This window comes from Orcinus orca, chromosome X (genome assembly GCF_937001465.1).
Source record: "Orcinus orca chromosome X, mOrcOrc1.1, whole genome shotgun sequence".
Lineage (NCBI taxonomy): Eukaryota > Metazoa > Chordata > Mammalia > Artiodactyla > Delphinidae > Orcinus > Orcinus orca.
The window spans coordinates 48,082,916-48,101,396 of record NC_064580.1 but is presented as its reverse complement, the minus strand read 5'-3'; the positions used below and the strand labels follow the sequence as shown (position 1 = coordinate 48,101,396).

The 18,481-nt window shown below is 35.7% G+C and overlaps 1 protein-coding gene and 1 non-coding gene across 2 annotated transcripts in view; one reads left to right on the top strand and one right to left on the bottom strand.

The window, feature by feature from the left end:
* WNK3 (WNK lysine deficient protein kinase 3) overlaps nucleotides 1-18,481 on the top strand; it is a 188,307-nt gene that overhangs the window by 37,199 nt on the left and 132,627 nt on the right. The gene's annotated exons all lie outside the window — the stretch shown is intronic.
* On the bottom strand, nucleotides 4,070-4,137 carry LOC117198401 (small nucleolar RNA SNORD52). The gene has a single exon (XR_004479558.1). It is a non-coding gene; the product is annotated as a small nucleolar RNA SNORD52 (small nucleolar RNA).

Below are 18,481 nucleotides of genomic sequence, written 5' to 3'. Positions count from 1 at the left end.
GTGTATAATATATAAAATTGGTGTGTCTATACTTTTGTTATCAATTTGACATGTATTTTCTATTTATTAACATCATTAAAATATGTAAACTATATTTTATTGTGTACACACCACCTCTTAATCTTCTCCCCTGAAATTTGGCAGTTCTTTTCTTTCTTAAAATTTTATTTTTGCATGTTTGATTTGAAATTCACAGCTCAAAATAAGGTTTTTATACCTTTTTCTCTTGATGGCATTTCCGCCTATTGTAGATACTTGAGCCTTGTGTAACAATTCTTAAAAGCCTCATATCCATTTACTTAGAATACATGGACTTTAGGGCAGTGCAAAGAACAAGGAGAGACAGATTTTACTGCTGATATTTGACTTTGAGGATGTTGAAAACAAACAAATCCTTTGAAGATGTGGGTCAGATTTAGGATTTGGCCATAAACATTTGCATTTCAACAGTTTGTCATATTTTATGGTTTCTATAATTTGATTTTTAATGCATTATTGGGAAGAACCTGTTGTTCTTTGTAAAGAATTGTAAATTACTTGGTAAATTGGTAATTTATTGTGAGTGAGGGCTGTCAGTCATACGTTTTATTTAGAAGACTTTTAGTTCATGATGTTGAAAGACCTGGTCACATGTCACTAAAAGACCTGTTTAGTAACTTTTAGAACGAGTCAGTCACAAGAGTTTGTAATAGTTTTCTCCTACACTAACAACATGAAAATCAACAACACCTTGCTTTTACATATGGAAACACAACCAGTTTTTGCTTTACTTCCGCTAGCATGCTTGTCATTTGTTTTCTTGATGGAACTGAGTTTTCATATAACGCTATTTTCCAATTGAAGGAACATCATAGATATGTAAAATTTTTTGTTATTTGACTCTTTCTAAAATGTATTTGAGTGTGCTTGTAATAAGCTTCACTGTGGGGTCAATTCTGTGATTGTGTGTTTTTCAAGGTAATTAAACAGGCCTTCTTTAAGTAACATCTAACAACTAGACCTCTAACAAGTCAGCTGTAGTCTCTGAACTGAACCAAAAATGGCACTGAAAAGAAAGATTTAAAAAAAGACATAGTTGACTGTAGCAAGTTGATGTGTTGAGTGAGCATTCTAATACACTTTGATTACAGTAATGAAGATATTTCAAGCAATGCAGTAGAAGTAACAGTTTAAAGATCTGTACTTTCATGCCTAAAGTATCTTATCAAAATTGTGGAGGAACTTGTTTCTGTTTTATTTTCATTTATCAAATAAAAACACTTTGGGGAGAAGTATATTTTTAGGCAGACGTACATTTAATTGTGAAATTAGAATTAGATAATAATGTGAAAATAGCTGAATTTCCAATAAAGGAAAAAGTAATTAAAATATATGCTAGAATTTCTGTTTCTGAATAAATATTGTTGTCTAAAGTATTCACTCTGGGATATTTTTGCTCTTAAAATATTTTTGTTATGACCCTCTTGGAAGTGATTCCAGATTCTGTTAGAGCTACACAAGAAAATGCTTCATTACATATAAGCACACCCTAAATAGTGTTATTCAGTTTTAATTTCCCACTGTCTTCATCAGACCCAGCCCTCAAAGTGCAATACTCTCATAGGCAAAGAATGATTACATCGAAGGGAGGAGGGATAAAACTTGCTTAACTATATATGTTCTAGTTTCTTTGTTTAAAAGCTAGTCACATAACTTTATTAAGTATAAACCAAAGACAGATGTTTTCATAAAATGACAAAGGGTGAGAGTGGCAGGAGACAGACTTGGTCTGGGAAATACCATTAATTTCCCCAGTTAGTTCAATGAGTTAGTTTTGAGCTAACTATCTGCTTGATAGATAACAAATTGATACATCTAGTTGGCTGAATGAATAATTGCACCCCGAAGATGTTCATGTCCTAATCCCTGGAACCTATGTTACGTAACATTGCAAAATGGATTTTGCAGCTACGATTAAACTAAAGATCTTGTGATAGGTAGATTATCCTGGATTATCTGGGTGGGCCCAGTGTAATCACAAGGATCCTTTTTTTAAAAAAGTATTTATTTATTTATTTGGCTGCGTTGGGTCTTAGTTGCGGCACGCGGGATCTTTCGTTGCGCCACGCAGGCTTCTCTCTAGTTGTGATGTGTGGGTTTTTCTCTCTAGTTGTGGCGCGTGGGCTCCAGGGTGTGTGGGCTCTGTAGTTTGTGGCACGCGGGCTCTCTCGTTGACGTGTGCGAGCTCAGTAGTTGTGCTGCACAGGCTTAGTTGTCCTGCAGCGTGTGGGATCATCTTAGTTCCCCGACCAGGGATTGAACCCACGTCCCTTGCATTGGAAGGTGGATTCTTTACCACTGGACCACCAGGGAAATCCCACAAGGGTCCTTTTGAGAGGAAGGATGGCCATTAGTCAGAAGGAGATCTGATAATGGAAGCTGAGGTTGGAGTGATAGGAATATGGGCAACCTCTAAAAGCTGGGAAAGACAAGGAAACAGATTCTTCCCTAGAGCATACAGAAGGAACACAGCCTTGCCAACACCTTGATTTTAGTTGAGACTCATTTGGATTTTTTTTTTTTTTTTTTTGCGGTACGCGGGCCTCTCACTGTTGTGGCGTCTCCCGTTGCGGAGCACAGGCTCCGGACGCGCAGGCTCAGCGGCCATGGCTCACAGGCCCAGCCGCTCCGCGGCATGTGGGATCTTCCTGGACCGGGGCACGAACCCGTGTCCCCTGCATCGGCAGGCGGACTGTCAACCACTGCGCCACCAGGGAAGCCCTCATTTGGAGTTTTGATCTCTACAATTGGAAGATAATAAATTTGTGTTGTTTTAAGCCACTAAATTTGTGGTAATTTGTTATAGCAGCAATAGGAAATGAATACAGTACACATAGCTATGATTTATTCATTTGTTCATTCATTCAACAAATAAATATTCAGTACCTACAGTGTACCAGAACTGTGCTAAGTGCTAGGGATGTAATGGGGATAAAAAGCAGACACAGGCACCATTTTCATAAAGCTTACAGTAGAGGTAGTTTATAGTCAGTAAGAAGAAGGCTTGGAGATTGGAATTAGTGAAAAGATGAAAGGGCTGTTAAATATAGATTTGTTTGAAAGAAATGGTAGGGTTGGGAAGAGCAAGCGACATGGATACTACTCCTTTACTACTTAGTTTTCTTTTTTATTTTGAGATAATTTGCTACTAACAGAATAGTTGCAAAGATAGTATAGAAGTTCCTGTATGTCCTTCACTCAGTTTTCCCTTATGCTAATATTTTAATCAGAGAACATTTATCAAAACTTAAGAAATTAGTATTACTACAGTACTATTAACTAAAGTACCGAACTTGTTTGGATTTCACCAGTTTTCCTACTGGTGTTCTTTTTTCAATGGTATGATCCAGTTCAGGATCCCACATTGCATGTAGTTATGTCCCTTTAGTCTCTTCCAATCTGTGACAGTTCTTCAATCTTTGTTTTTCATGATCTTGAACTTTTAATGAGTACTGCTCAGTTAGTTTGTAGAGTGTTCCTTAATTTGGGTTTGTCTTATGTTTTCACATGATTAGATTTAGGCTATGAATTTTGGCAAGAATACCATAACATTTATTCATTGGAATTACCTCTTAGTTTTGTGTGGTCTCTTCTTAAGTATGACTGTTAAGTTTCTGAAAACCCAACAATTGGGGAAATTTGTCATTGAGGAACTTTAGTATATCTTAAGTTATAAATAATGGTGTCATACACTTTTGCATTTATCAAAATTAGTATTAATTGAGTACTTATGCAGGTACTTAATTTGAATATTTTATTTAATCTTGCAATAGTTATATGAGGTAGGGATGATTAGTTTTCAGGTGGTAGAAGTGAGGTTTAGATACATTAAGTAACTTTCCCAAAGGGGTAGAGTAAGGATTTATAGTCCATCAATTGTATATATAAAACACTTACATAGATGATTTAAGAATTTCCTCCTCATTACTTATTTGAGCAGATCACTCTTTCATGTTTTTAACCATTTTACAACAAATGATTTCTTAAATGGACACTGTTTAAAATAAGATTCTTTTTTTCCCCCCCAAATGAGTTAGAACTTAATTTTGGGCTTCAGGACCAGCGTCAGAGACTCTAGTCTGAGAAATCATCATTCCTGTAAAATAAGGTTCTTAACATTAAACTAACTGCTGAAGCTCAAAGGGTACTAGTTAATGGTGTCATTTAAGGACACTCTCTGGCTTGGGGGCTCTGAGGAACAGTTTCATGGTTGGGTTGCCATGGTTCAGTGTCTGGCCTTCACCTTTTGTCAGTGTCTAGAGGTGGTTGGACACGTTGGGGAGACTGACTTGTGCTAACTCAAATGCCTAGGTTTAGGACAGAAATTTATTAATTTAGAATGAATTAATGAATTAATTTTATCTGATATAGTTGTTAGGTCATATGGTCTAACTGGTCTGTAGGTTAGATACATGGGAAGCTAAATTATAATCAGAAGCTGGCTTAGTAAGTACAGAGTCAGAACAAAGGTACTAAATGTTCCTGTGTGTCCTGCTAAAACAGTATACTGACCGAATGAACTGGATGCTCAGGTCCTAACTGGATGAGGACATCCTCTTTGTTCAACAGTACTGGAAGACAAGTGAACCTGGTTATGTCTGTGGTTCATCCCCCTTTCCATATGTTATCTTTATCACCATCGATGAGCACTTTTCTTTAGGTATTAATACATACCATTGCTGTCTAAAAGCTTTAACATGCTCGTATGGCCAAACTGTGATTATTATATGCTGATTTCTTGATTAATACTTTGATGTTACCATTTACAAATTATAATTACCCTAGTGTGTGTTTATTTCATTTAGTTTTACACATATCTCTCCATGGAAAGTGTTTTGTGAATGACGTATCTGAGGTCATTACTGTGAATATTGTTTCTGAGAGGCAGAGCTTTGAACTAGGAAGTACTTGGGATTCATAACACAGCAGACCTAAGTTCGTTTGCCTGTGCCAGTTAGGTACCTTGGGCAAGCTAAGCAGTTTAGCATTTTGGAGCTTTACTTTTTCACTTTTTTAAAAAAGAAAAATATAATAAATATTACTGATATCCAAAAAAAGAATAATAACCTCATATTTATCCAGAATATTCATTGATATTTAAGAACCATTTTGAAGCCTTCATAGCATTCATCTTTACTTGAACAAGTTATTTTATAATACAGCTTTTATAACAATGTTGATGATTTCTTCCTTTTTTCACGTTTGCAGAAACAGATCCACATAGCCTCTGACTTGGTTCTGTAGTTCATTGTTGGTGTTTGCATTAAGAGACATAGCTGATAACGCCATAGTTTACCTTTTGGAAACTAAATGCTTCTTATCTTGAATAAATACATATGCAGGTTAGTCATGTTGGTATTGTGCCTTGTCTCAGGAAAGGTTTTGCATACATTTTTAGCATTCCGTATATTATAATAGATTAAGTGTTTAGTTAACATTAGGACAATATTTCTTTTTAAAGAAGTGTGGAGTAGTTAAAATCTGTTTGGTAAATTTGTATTTGACCTCTATTATATTTATCAGCCATATAAATTAATATTTGTAACACTGAAAAATTGATATTTGATGCTATTTTTTGGTGACCTTACTACTGGAGACAGTAGATTTAGGGATCATTTTTGTAGACTATAATTTTCCGACTCTGTCAGCTCCATTAACTGTCACTGCTCTCTAGTTTGCCTTTTGTGGTTCATCACTCCTTTCTTGAGTACGAACTCTACTCATTGGAGACGTGTGAAAATTACCTTATCAAAGTGGTTATCATTAATACAATAGAGTGTGTGTGTGTGTCTGTGTGTCAATCTGTCTGTGTTTAAAGGAGGATTACTATAGTAGCTGAAAACTTTCCTTTGATTTTGGTGCTAGTTTGACAGGTTTACTTTCCTCTCACTGAATTAGAAGTGGACCTTTGAAGATCTTGGCCATACCTTTTTAGTGGACTTTACCTCCAGCATTATGTCTGGGACAGCAGTTGTAATTTTGTAAAGCTGTTTACTCTTAATGCTGACTACTTTTGATCCATAGGATCAAAGGATAAAGTGGAGTAATTTAGTTTGGTACATAAAAGACTTGTGCTCTGCTAATTTAATCAGAAGGCATCAAAATTTATTCATTATTCTTCAGAGTAGATCTGCTGATCTATCATGAGAGGATGACTCCTAGCTAATTACAGGGACATTTAGGATTTATTAGTCATTTTAGGTTAGCTAGAAAAGCATAAACACTTTACTTGTTTCCAGCTCTCTTCTAAGTTTGTTGTTCCTTGCTTTTGTTCTTTGAGTTCCTTAACTCTTTTTTTTTCAGGCTTTAAAAAATATTGAGATACACTGTAAGTTTAAGGTGTACAACTGTTGGTTTGATACATTTATATATTGCAATATGATCACTATAGTAACGTTAGTTAACACCTTTATCATGCATGTCACATATTTATCATTTCATTTTTGTGTTGAGAACAGCCAAGATTTAGTCTGTTAGGAACTTTGAAGTTTACCATACAGTATTGTTGACTATAATTACTATGCTGTATATTAGATCTCTAGAACTTATTTCTCTACTAGTTGTAAGTTTGTACCCTGAAATAACATTCCCCTACCCCTCAGCCCCTGGTAACCACTATTCTACTCTGATTTTACAAGTTCAGATTTTTAGACTCCCATATAAATGTATGATATTTGTAATTTGAAGGGATATCTGCATACCCATGTTCATTGCAGCATTCACAGTAGCCAAGATATGACAACAACCTAAGTGTCTGTCAACAGAAGAATGGGTAAAGTAGATGTGATGTGTATACGTATACAATGGAATATTATTCAGCCATGAGAAAGAAGGAAATCCTGCCATTTGTGACAACATAGAAAGACCTTTAATGCATTGCTCTCAGTGAGATGTCAGAGAAAGACAAATACTATAAGTTCCTTAACTCTTTTTTAAAATAAATTTTTATTGTGACAAAATGTACATAACATAAAATTTACCATTTTAACCATTTTAAGTGTACAATTCAGTGGCATTAAGTACGTTCACCTTCACTACCACCCATTTCCAGAACTTTTTCATCATCCCAAACTGAAACTCTGTACCCATTAAACAATAACTCAGGTGTCCATCGACAGATGAATGGATAAAGATGTGGCACATATATACAATGGAATATTACTCAGCCATAAAAAGAAACAAAATTGAGTTATTTCTAGTGAGGTGGATGGACCTAGTCTGTCATACAGACTGAAGTAAGACAGAAACTTACTAACACATAAATATGGAATCTAAAAAAAAAAAAAGGTTCTGATGAACTTAGGGGCAGGACAGGAATAAAGATGCAGACTAGAGAATGGACTTGAGGACACGGGGAGGGGGAAGGGTAAGCTGGGACGAAGTAAGAGAGTAGCATTGACATATATACACTACCAAATGTAAAATAGATAGCTAGTGGGAAGCAGCTGCATAGCACAGGGAGATCAGCTCGGTGCTTTGTGACCACCTAGAGGGGTGGGATAGGGAGGGTGGGATAGGGAGACGCAAAAGGGAGGGGATATGGGGATATATGTATACATATAGCTGATTCACTTTGTTTTACAGCAGAAACTAACACAACATTGTAAAGCAATTGTACTCCAATGAATATGTTAAAAAAAAAAAAAACCTCCTCATTCCCTACTCTTCCCATCCCCTGGTAACCACTATTCTACTTTCTGTCTCTATGAATTTGTCTATTCTAGGTATCCCATATAAGTGGAATCATACAATATTTGTTCTTTTGTGTCTGGGTTATCTCACTTAGCGTAATGTTTTCAAGATTCATCTATGCTGTAGCATGTATAAGAATTTCATTCCTTTTTAAGACTGAACTTGTATGTATATACCACACTTGTTTTATCCATTCATCCATTGATGGACATTTGTATTGTGTCCACCTTTTGGCTATTATGAATAACACTGCTATGATATTAGTGTACAAATATCTGCTCAAGTCCCTGCTTTCAATTATTTTTGGTATATACCTGGAAAGTGAGATTGCTGGATCATATTTCAGTTTTTTAGGAACTGCCATACTGTTTTCCATAGCGTTCATTTTACATTCCCACCAGCAATGAACAAGGGTTCTATTTACTCCACATGTTTGCCAATATTTGTTATTTTCTGTGTGTGTGTGTGTGTGTGTGTGTGTGTGTGTGTGTGTGTGTGTTTAATAGCCATCCTAATGGGTGTGAAGTGGCATCTCATTCTGGATTTGATTTGCATTTCTCCAATGACTAGAGATGTTGAGCCTCTTTTTGTGTGCTTATTCACCATTTGTATTTCTGGTTTTGAAAAATGTCTATTCAAGTCCTTTGCCAATTTTTGAATTGGGTTGTTATTGTTGTTGCTGTTGTTGTTGAGTGACAGGAGTTCTTTTATATATTCTGAGTATTAATCCCTTATTAGATATAGAGTTGCAAATATTTTCTCCCATTCTGTAGATTGCCTTTTCACTGTCTTATGGTGCCTTTAATGCACAAGTTTTAAATTTCTTTTCTTTTTTTTGAGTGGGGGGTGGTATGCGGGCCTCTCACTGTTGTGGCCTCTCCCGTTGTGGAGCACAGGCTCCGGACGCTCAGGCCCAGCGGCCATGGCTCATGGGCCTAGCCGCTCTGCGGCATGTGGGATCTTCCCGGACCGGGGCACGAACCCGTGTCCCCTGCATCGGCAGGCGGACTCTCAACCACTGCGCCACCAGGGAAGCCCAAGTTTTTAATTTTGATTAAGTTCAGTTTATATATTTTATCTTTTGTTGCCTGTGTACTTTCACTTAAAAATTCATTGCTAAACCCAGTGTCATGAAGATTTTTCCCCTATGTTTTCTTATAAAAGTTTTATAATTTTACCTCTTATGTTTATTAGGTCTTTGATGCATTTTGAGTTAATTTTTGTATATGGTGTAAGGTAAGGGTAACCACTGTTCTGCTCTCTGTTTTTACAAGTTCTTCATTCTTTTGCACATGGATACTCAGTTTCTCCAACCTTTTGTGAAGAGACAATCCTTTCTCCATTGAAAGATCTTGACATCCTTGTCGAAAATCATCTATTTGACTATTTATACGAGGGATTATTTCTAGCTCTATAGTCTATTCCATTGATCTTTATGCCAGTATCACAGTGTTTTGATTACCATAGCTTTGTAGTAAGTTTTGAAGTCCAGAACTCCAACTTTGTTCTTTTTTCAAGATTGTTTTGGTTATTTGAGGTCCCTTGAGATTCCGTATGAATTTTAGGATGGGTTTTTTTTTAATTTCTGGGTTTTTTAGGATAGTTTTTTTTTATTTCTGCAAAACAGTGGGATTTTGATAGAATCTGCAGATCTCTTTTGGCATTGACATCATAACAGTATTAAGGTTTTCAATCCGAAAAAATGGGATGTGTTTCTATTTATTTATGTCTTCTATAATTTTAGCAATGTTTTGTAGTTTTAAGTGTTATAAGTCTTTTGCCTCCTTAGATAAGTTTCTTCCTAGATATTTTATTCTTTTTGATGCTATTATAAATTGAATTATTTTCTTAATTTCCGTTTTGGATTATTTATTTTAGTGTATAGAAGCACAACTTTTTTTTTCCTTTTTCATTAGGGTGAATTTATTTATAATTTATCATTACATCAGTGCTATCCCCCTTGGGGTTCCCAACTTTATGCAGGATATCCCTTTATATTCTAGAAGCACAACTTATTTTTGAGTGTTGATTTTGTATCCTGCAACTTTGCTGAACTAGTTTAGTAGTGATTCATTTTTTAAATATATATATACATATATATCTTCTTTTTAAAAAATTTTTTAACATCTTTATTGGAGTATAATTGCTTTACAATGGTGTGTTAGTTTCTGCTTTATAACAGAGTGAATCAGTTATACATATACATATGTTCCCATATCTCTTCCCTCTTGTGTCTCCCTCCCTCCCACCCTCCCTATCCCACCCCTCTAGGTGGTCACAGAGCACCGAGCTGATCTCCCTGTGCTATGCGGCTGCTTCTCACTAGCTATCTATTTTACGTTTGGTAGTGTATATATGTCCATGCCACTCTCTCACTTTGTCACAGTAGTGATTGATTTTGAGTGTCTGGAAAAGGAAGCTAACCACTAGTAAAAAGGAAAAAAATATGATATATTTTTAAGTTAACAGGAATAAAGTAAACAGCAAAGTAAAATAAATAAAGAACCTAAAATAAGATGGAAGGACTAAAATTAAATATATCTTTTGCTATATCAAATGTGGACAGATTGCACTTGCAGGAGTACCAACCAATATTAATATCTATTATAGAAGAAAGAAAGTAAACTTAAAGCATTAAACAGGGTATTATAAAGTTATTTACTTCACAGTTTAAGAAGATAAAGCCCTTTGATAAAGACCTATAGGCACCAAAAAGATTCTGGCTAATATTTTAAATTCAGAACCTCTAATAGATTAAAGGAAAATGGATAAACATATAGCTGTAGTAGGAAATTTCAGGTGCAGATCAAGTGGACGAAAAGTGAATAAATATAGAGGAAGTGAATTATATAATCCACAAACTCCATTTGATGGATATATAGAAGCTTATATTCTCCAAATGGGGAATATACATTTTTATGGTCTACAAGCCACTAAAAAAGTTGGTTAAATATGTGGCCCAAAGAAAACCTTAAGTTAAAAGAAAAGAGATTTTATATTCTGCATTACTCAATAAAATTAGAAATAAATAATGAAAAAAGTAACCAAAAAACTCTTAACTAATTGGAGATCAGAAATCGCACTCCTAGATAAAATTTGGATCAAGGAGAAAATCAAAACTCAAAGTATAAACTACCTAGAAAGCAATGAAAAAGAAGACATTGCAACAAAACTTGTGAGTCATTGCAAAAGCTATACCCAGAAGAAAGTTTATCAGCTAAAATGTCTTCATTATTAATGAACAGTAACTGTTGGGTTGGCAAAAAAGTGCCTTCGTTTTTCAAGTAAAAATAAAAGACACATTTTTCATTTTCACTAAGAAATTTATTGAACAACGTATTCACCCTTTTGTTCTACTACCTCCTGCCATTTTTCAGGCAACTTCATAATTCCAACTTCCCAAAACTTTTTATCATTTTTTTTCTTTCGGTATGTGGTCCTCTCACTGTTGTGGCCTCTCCTGTTGCGGAACACAGGCCCCGGACGCGCAGGCTCAGTGGCCATGGCTCATGGGCCTAGCCGCTCCACGGCATGTGGAATCTTCCCGGACCGGGGCACGAACCCGTGTCCCCTGCATCGGCAGGCGGACTCCCAACCACTGCGCCACCAGGGAAGCCCCACTTTTTATCTTTTTGAGCAAAGAGCTCTTCCAGGTGCCTTTTACAGTCTTCCAGGGAATGGAAATTTTTTCCATTAAGAGAATTTTGTAAAGACCGAAATAAATGGAAATCCGAAGGTGCAATGTCTGGTGAATATGGCAGATGAATCAGAACTTCCCAGCCAAGCTGTAACAGGTTTTGCCTGGTTATCAAAGAAACATGTGGTCTAGTGTTATCCTGGTGGAAGATTATGCGTTTTCTGTTGACTAATTCCAGACGCTTTTCATCAAGTGCTGCTTTCAGTTGGTCTAATTGGGAGCAGTACTTGTTGGAATTAATCGTTTGGTTTTCCAGAAGGAGCTCATAATAGAGGACTCCCTTCCAATCCTACCATATACATAACATCACCTTCTTTGGATGAAGACCAGCCTTAGGTGTGGTTGGTGGTGGTTCATTTCACTTGCCCCACGATCTCTTCCGCTCCACGTTATTGTACAGTGTCAAAGGAATTCACATAACCAAGCTGGTGCAAATGATTTTCACCGCTTGATTTGGATATTCTGAATATGTCGGCTATCTCCCACATGGTATAACGTTGATTGTTCTCAATGAATGTCTCGATTTGATGGTTATCAACTTCAACTGGTCTACCCAACTGTAGAGCATCGTCCAGCGAGAACTCTCCAGCACGAAACTTCGCAAACCACTTTTGACATGTTCGATCAATCACAGCACCTTCTCCATACACTGCAGCAATCGTTTTTTGCATTTCGGTTGCGTTTTTACCTTTCTTGAAATAATAAAGTATAATATGCCAAAAATGTTGCTTTTTTTCTTCCATCTTCAATATTAGAATCACTACACAAAAATTCACCAATTTTGATAAGCGTTTTTTTTAAATGCACGCTGATATGACAGCTGTCACATACAATCTAACAAAATTGTTTGAATGAAGTTAAAGACTATTAAGTGCTACTAGAGCCATCTTATGGAAAAAACTGGCCAAACCTGTGGCCAACCCGATAGAAGGAATTTAGTACCTATCTTAAGACATTAGGGAAATAACAGTAAAAGAAAGCAAAATAAAGGAAGAGGGAATTAATAAAGATACCTGAAATCAAAAATTATAAATAGATATGAAATTCTAATATTTTGGACTCTCTGAAAAATGATTAATAAACCTGATGAAAGAAAATATGAGGGCAAAAAATACATGAGAGAAGATATGAGAAATGCAACATAGCCAGCTCTGGAAGAGTAAAAGAATTATAAGAGAATATGATGTGGACATTTGACAACAAATTTTCCTAACATTTTCATATGAAACATTTCAAATATAGAACAAAGTTGAAAATCTTAGAACATTCGTAATATCTGCTGTCTAGATTCTACCTTTCACATTGATAACACAGTTTAAATCTTAAGTAATGGATTACTCCTAATCAAAATATAAACCCAAAATGTACAGGAGAAAAAGAAAAGTTAAATAGGCCAGTTATTAAGACGATGTAGAGAGGGGATTTAAGCTCTTTTTTCCCCCTCTTAATACCAGGGCAAGGAAGCATCCCAAGAATTTGCAATGCGAAATTGTTTATAATAAAGAAAACTTGGATCAGTCTAAATGCCCATCAATGGGTGAATGGCTAAATTGTGTTAGAACTATCTAATGAGATATTATAGAATAGTTAAACTAGAACTATACATATCAAAATACATAAATATAAAAAATGTAATATTGAACAGAATAATTTGCAAAAGGACACATACCATGTGATAACCAATTATATCTCCTACAGTAGCAAGGAATAATTGGAAATTGCAATTTTTAAAAAGTACTATTTACAGTAGCACCCAAAAATGAAATACTTAAGTATAAATAACAAAGTATGTGTAGAATCTGTATGCTGATAACTAAAAAACACTGTTAAAAGAAATCGAAGATCTCTATAAATGGATTGGTTGGTTGGAAGACTCACTGTTGCTAAGATGTTCATTCTCTCCATATGACCTAGAAATTCAAAACAGTTATATCGGAATCCCAGCAGGAATGTTTTTACATGTTGACAAGCTGATTCTAAAACTAATATGGAAAGGCAAGGAACTAGAATAGCTGAAACAATTTTGATAAAGAAGAACAAGTTTGAAGAATTCATGTTAACTGATTTCTAGACTTACTCTAAAGGTATAGTAATAATACATGTATGGTATTGGCAAAAAGGTAGACACACAGATCAGTGGAACAAAACAGAGTTCAGAAATAGACCCAAACACATATGGTCAAGTGATTTTAAAAAGGAAAATGGTGCAATGTTAATTTGGCATAGAAAGGATGGTCTTTTCAACAAAAGGTGCCGGAACAATTGGACATACATATTCAAAAAAATGAATCTTGACCTAACTCTCATACATTATACAAAGTTTAACTCAAAATAAATTATAGACCTAAAAAGTAAAACAAGAAACTAAAACTTCTAGAAGGAAACATATGAGAAAATCTTTTTGAAATTTTGGTTAGGCAGAGAGTTCTTGGATATAACAACAAAATCATGATCCAAAGAAAAAAATCAATAAATTGGACTTCATCAAAATTAAAATATTTTGCTCTAAGAAAGACATGTTAAGAGAATGAAAAGACAGTCCACAGACTGGCAAATAATATTTTCTTTCCTTTTTTAAAAAATTTATTTATTTTTGGCTGCGTTGGGTTTTCATCACCGCGCACGGGCTTTCTCTAGTTGCGGCAAGAGGGGGCTACTCTTCATTGCGGTGTGTGGGCTTCTCATTGTGGTGGCTTCTCTTGTTGCAGAGCACAGGCTCTAGGCGCACAGGCTTCAGTAGTTGTGGCTTGTGGACTCTAGAGTGCAGGCTCAGTAGTTGTGGCACACCGGCTTAGTTGCTCCACGGCATGTGGAATCTTCCCAGACCAGGGATCGAACCTGTGTCCTCTGCATTGGCAGGCAGATTAGTAACCACTGCGCCACCAGGGAAGTCCCCCTGGCAGAGAATATTTTCAAATCACATATGTGACAAAGGACTTGTGTCCAGAATCTGTAAAGAACTCGCAAAACTTAACAAGGTAAAACAACCCAATTTTAAAATGGGCTAAAGATTTGAACAGTCATCTCACCAAAGAAGACAGATATATGGCAAGTAAGCGTTTGAGAAGATGCTTTAAATAAGGAAATTATATTGTTAGGGAAAAGGAAATTAAAACCATAATCTCATACTCCAGTACAACTATTAGAATGGCTAAAACCAACCAAACCAGAAAAGCCACCTGACAGTACCAGCTGTTGGTGAGGATGAAGAATGCAGAGAAATTCTCATATATTGCTGTCTTTTTCTTATAAAGTTAAGCATACCTTATGACCAATCAATCCTACATGAGATAGTTACCCAAGAAAACCTATGTTCACACAAAGACGTGTACATGAATATATTTATAGTAGCTTTATTTATAATTACTCAAAACTGAAATCACCCAAATTCTCCTCATCTGGGGAATGGATAAGTCGACTATGTTTCATCCATAGGTGGAATACTATTCAACAATTAAAAGCAACAAACTATTGATACTTGCACAATAAGGATAAATCTAAAAGACATTATGCTAAGTGAAAGATGCCAGGCTCAAAGGCTTTCTTCTCATTTATAAGAGTTTCTAGAAAAGACAAAATTATAGGAATAATAAATAGATCAGTGGTTTCTAGAATTTAAGGGTGAGGTGAGAGTTTGACTATAAAGGGATGGTGCAAGGGAGTTTTTTCGGGGGAGTGATGGAACTGTTCTGTATTTTAATTGTGGCAGTGGTTACATGACTTTATGCATTTGTTGAAACTCATGAAACTGTACACCAAAAAGAGTCAATTTTACTAGATATAAACTTTAAAATAAAATTTAATATATGGCTCAGGAGAAAGAAGCTGAGAGACTATCAGCTCTTTCTCCCTACCCCCGGCCTGCACAAAAAAAATCTTACTGAAACTCTGGACAAATGGAAAGCCATGTTCTTAGATGGTTTTCAGATGCCAGTTTTATCCAAAATTTTATATATGTTTCCAATTAAGATTCCAGGGGATTCTATTTTATTTTATTTTGTATTGATTTACTTTTAAACTTTTTATTTTATATTGGAGTATAGTTGATTAACAATATTGTGCCAGTTTCAGCTGCACAACAAAGTGATTCAGTTACTCATATACACGTATCTATTCTTTTTCAAATTCCTTTCCCAATTAGGCCGCCACGTAATATTGAGCAGAGTTCCCTGTGCTATACAGCAGGTCCTCGTTGGCTATTCATTTTAAATATAGTACTGTGTACACATCAATCCCAAACTCTCTAATCATCTCTCCCCCCAATCCTTCCCTCCTGGCAACCACAAGTTCGATAAGTCTGTGAATCTGTTTCTGCTTTACAAGTAAGTTCATTTGTATCACTTTTTTAAGATTCCGCATATAAGGGATATCATACAATATTTCTCCCTCTCTGTCTGACCCACTTCACTCAGCACAACAATCTCCAGGTCCATCCATGTTGCCACAGATGGCGTTACTTCATTCTTTTTAATGGCCAAGTAACATTCCATTGTATATATGTACCACATCTTCTTCATCCATTCATCTGTTGATGGACATTTAGGTTGCTTCCATGCCTTGGCTATTGCTGCTGTTGTAAAGCTGCACTGAGCAGCTTATGGGATTTTAGTTCCACGACCAGGGATCAAACCTGGGCCCTTGGCAATGAGTGTGCAGAGTCCTAACCAGTGGACCACCAGGGTATTCCTGATTCTCTTTTATTTTAATTGAAAAAAATGATCTTAATTTTTTTATGGAATATAAATAGATTAGCCAAGAAAATAATGAAGAATAGGAAAGTGACTTAGTCTTACCAGTTATTAAACATACTGAAAGCTACTGCCATAGGAATAGACAGATTGGTGGAAGGAAGCAGAACCCATTGTAGCTGGAAATTTAATATACAACAAACATGTTCTTCAAGTCAGTGAGAAACGAATGGTTTAAGTGGTGCTAGCAAAACTGATTAACCATCTAGATGAGAATACTGCATGTACAGAAATGGATTCCAGATGGAATAAGAAGTTAAATATAAAAAGTAAAGTCTTAGAAGACTAAAATTTAGATATTTACATAAGAGATATTCAATAAAGTAAAAGATATTACTGAGTGACTATGGGGTATACTAAATGGTCATTATCTGAAGAAAAGACTCTTCTGTGCCAGTCTTCTCCCCCTAATTTTCCAGATATAACTGCAGTTATTCATTTGTATATCTGTCTAGTCCTTTTTCAATACATTTAAATATATACTAGAAAGCATAGCATTGTTCGGGATGGTTCTTCTTTTATGTACAAAGTATATTATAAATTTTCTTTCAGATCGATTTTTTTCACTCACCAGTAGGTCTTAGAGATCTATCCACATTAGTACACATAGATCTAGCTCATTCGTTTAACTGTTACTTGTTTATAACCAAGTTTAGCATACTGTGACCCATTTGATCCTGGGCAGGTTACTTAACCACCTTAACCTCAGTTTTTTTTTTTTCAAAATGGCGATGACAATAGTAGTGACTATCTCAAAGGGTTGTTGTAGGGACTAAATGTGTTAATATACAAAAAAATTTAGGACAGTGCTTGGCATATAATAAACTTTGTTATTGATATTTTGATTATTTCTAATTTTTCACAACTACAGACCATGCTGCAACTGACTGTCCTTTTACATATTTTCTTATACACATCAAGGAATAATGTAAATAACCAAAAATGAAATTGCCAGAGCTCTGGTGTGCTGCTTAACTAGGGTTACTATGAAGTCTTAAAAAAACCTCTTTTAACAGAAGTCTTTTCCTTTTATCAAGTTGCCATTTCTTCTACTCTCTTGAGTTTGATAAAAATACATTCTAGGGACTTCCCTGGTGGCGCAGTGGTTAAGAGTCCGCCTGCCAATGCAGGGGACATGGGTTCGATCCCTGGTCTGGGAAGATCCCACATGCCTCAGAGCAACTAAGCCCACGGGCCCTAGAGCCCATGCTCCGCGACAAGAGAAGCCACCGCAGTGAGAAGCACACAGCAAATAAGACCCAACACAGCCAAAAATAATTAAATTAAAAAAATTCTATCAAGGTATATATTTTTTATCTTAAAAAAATCCTTTGAACCCTTCTCATATTTCAAACACTACTGTGGATTTACTTATATATTTCTTTTTTCATTTTGGTGGGGTTTAGGAAGGGATGGGAATTAATTTAATATGTTGTTAACCATCTTGAAATGGAAATCATACCTAAATTTTTAACTAGCATATTTGATTATTTCTCTATCAACATCAAAGCTTAAAATAGTTCTGTCACTCCTTTCTCTCCTGCTTCCCCTTGCAGAAGACAGAAATAGTTTTTATTCTTCCTTCTCTATTAGATTTTAATGAAATAATCTGGAATTTTAATTAAAGACTTACCTTTTTGCATTACAGTTGACCTTTGAACAACGTGGGGGATAAGGGTGCTGGCCCTGAGGAGTAGAAAATTCATTATAACTTTATAGTCGGCTTTCCATATCTGCAGTTCTGCATCCAAGGATTCAACCAACCACCTATCATGTAGCAATGTAGTATTTATTGAAAAAAAATCCATGTGTAAGTGGGTCTATGGAGTTGAAACTTGTGTTGTTCAAAGGTCAACTGCATATATCTTCTATTTTAATTACTGTTTAGAAAATTTTACCAAACATATTAGCCACAGTTACTTAGGCTTCATTTTTTTTAAAACATCTTTATTGGGGTATAATTGCTTTACAATGGTGTGTTAGTTTCTGCTTTATAACAAAGTGAATCAGTTATACATATATATATGTTCGCATATCTCTTCCCTCTTGCATCTTCCTCCCTCCCACCCTCCCTATCCCACCCTCCAGGCGGTCACAAAGCACCGAGCTGATCTCCCTGTGCTATGCGGCTGCTTCCCACTAGCTATCTACCTTACGTTTGGTAGTGTATATATGTCCATGCCTCTCTCTCGCTTTGTCACAGCTCACCCTTCCCCCTCCCCATATCCTCAAGTCCGTTCTGAAGTAGGTCCGTGTCTTTATTCCTGTCTTACCCCTAGGTTCTTCATGACATTTTTTTTCTTAA